Source organism: Agelaius phoeniceus, chromosome 14 (assembly GCF_051311805.1).
Source record: "Agelaius phoeniceus isolate bAgePho1 chromosome 14, bAgePho1.hap1, whole genome shotgun sequence".
Lineage (NCBI taxonomy): Eukaryota > Metazoa > Chordata > Aves > Passeriformes > Icteridae > Agelaius > Agelaius phoeniceus.
Window position 1 is genome coordinate 1 of NC_135278.1, and position 2,500 is coordinate 2,500.

The following is a 2,500-nucleotide window of genomic DNA, read 5'->3' on the forward strand; positions in this document are numbered from 1 at the left end:
CCTAACCCTAACCCTAACCCTAACCCTAACCCTAACCCTAACCCTAACCCTAACCCTAACCCTAACCCTAACCCTAACCCTAACCCTAACCCTAACCCTAACCCTAACCCTAACCCTAACCCTAACCCTAACCCTAACCCTAACCCTAACCCTAACCCTAACCCTAACCCTAACCCTAACCCTAACCCTAACCCTAACCCTAACCCTAACCCTAACCCTAACCCTAACCCTAACCCTAACCCTAACCCTAACCCTAACCCTAACCCTAACCCTAACCCTAACCCTAACCCTAACCCTAACCCTAACCCTAACCCTAACCCTAACCCTAACCCTAACCCTAACCCTAACCCTAACCCTAACCCTAACCCTAACCCTAACCCTAACCCTAACCCTAACCCTAACCCTAACCCTAACCCTAACCCTAACCCTAACCCTAACCCTAACCCTAACCCTAACCCTAACCCTAACCCTAACCCTAACCCTAACCCTAACCCTAACCCTAACCCTAACCCTAACCCTAACCCTAACCCTAACCCTAACCCTAACCCTAACCCTAACCCTAACCCTAACCCTAACCCTAACCCTAACCCTAACCCTAACCCTAACCCTAACCCTAACCCTAACCCTAACCCTAACCCTAACCCTAACCCTAACCCTAACCCTAACCCTAACCCTAACCCTAACCCTAACCCTAACCCTAACCCTAACCCTAACCCTAACCCTAACCCTAACCCTAACCCTAACCCTAACCCTAACCCTAACCCTAACCCTAACCCTAACCCTAACCCTAACCCTAACCCTAACCCTAACCCTAACCCTAACCCTAACCCTAACCCTAACCCTAACCCTAACCCTAACCCTAACCCTAACCCTAACCCTAACCCTAACCCTAACCCTAACCCTAACCCTAACCCTAACCCTAACCCTAACCCTAACCCTAACCCTAACCCTAACCCTAACCCTAACCCTAACCCTAACCCTAACCCTAACCCTAACCCTAACCCTAACCCTAACCCTAACCCTAACCCTAACCCTAACCCTAACCCTAACCCTAACCCTAACCCTAACCCTAACCCTAACCCTAACCCTAACCCTAACCCTAACCCTAACCCTAACCCTAACCCTAACCCTAACCCTAACCCTAACCCTAACCCTAACCCTAACCCTAACCCTAACCCTAACCCTAACCCTAACCCTAACCCTAACCCTAACCCTAACCCTAACCCTAACCCTAACCCTAACCCTAACCCTAACCCTAACCCTAACCCTAACCCTAACCCTAACCCTAACCCTAACCCTAACCCTAACCCTAACCCTAACCCTAACCCTAACCCTAACCCTAACCCTAACCCTAACCCTAACCCTAACCCTAACCCTAACCCTAACCCTAACCCTAACCCTAACCCTAACCCTAACCCTAACCCTAACCCTAACCCTAACCCTAACCCTAACCCTAACCCTAACCCTAACCCTAACCCTAACCCTAACCCTAACCCTAACCCTAACCCTAACCCTAACCCTAACCCTAACCCTAACCCTAACCCTAACCCTAACCCTAACCCTAACCCTAACCCTAACCCTAACCCTAACCCTAACCCTAACCCTAACCCTAACCCTAACCCTAACCCTAACCCTAACCCTAACCCTAACCCTAACCCTAACCCTAACCCTAACCCTAACCCTAACCCTAACCCTAACCCTAACCCTAACCCTAACCCTAACCCTAACCCTAACCCTAACCCTAACCCTAACCCTAACCCTAACCCTAACCCTAACCCTAACCCTAACCCTAACCCTAACCCTAACCCTAACCCTAACCCTAACCCTAACCCTAACCCTAACCCTAACCCTAACCCTAACCCTAACCCTAACCCTAACCCTAACCCTAACCCTAACCCTAACCCTAACCCTAACCCTAACCCTAACCCTAACCCTAACCCTAACCCTAACCCTAACCCTAACCCTAACCCTAACCCTAACCCTAACCCTAACCCTAACCCTAACCCTAACCCTAACCCTAACCCTAACCCTAACCCTAACCCTAACCCTAACCCTAACCCTAACCCTAACCCTAACCCTAACCCTAACCCTAACCCTAACCCTAACCCTAACCCTAACCCTAACCCTAACCCTAACCCTAACCCTAACCCTAACCCTAACCCTAACCCTAACCCTAACCCTAACCCTAACCCTAACCCTAACCCTAACCCTAACCCTAACCCTAACCCTAACCCTAACCCTAACCCTAACCCTAACCCTAACCCTAACCCTAACCCTAACCCTAACCCTAACCCTAACCCTAACCCTAACCCTAACCCTAACCCTAACCCTAACCCTAACCCTAACCCTAACCCTAACCCTAACCCTAACCCTAACCCTAACCCTAACCCTAACCCTAACCCTAACCCTAACCCTAACCCTAACCCTAACCCTAACCCTAACCCTAACCCTAACCCTAACCCTAACCCTAACCCTAACCCTAACCCTAACCCTAACCCTA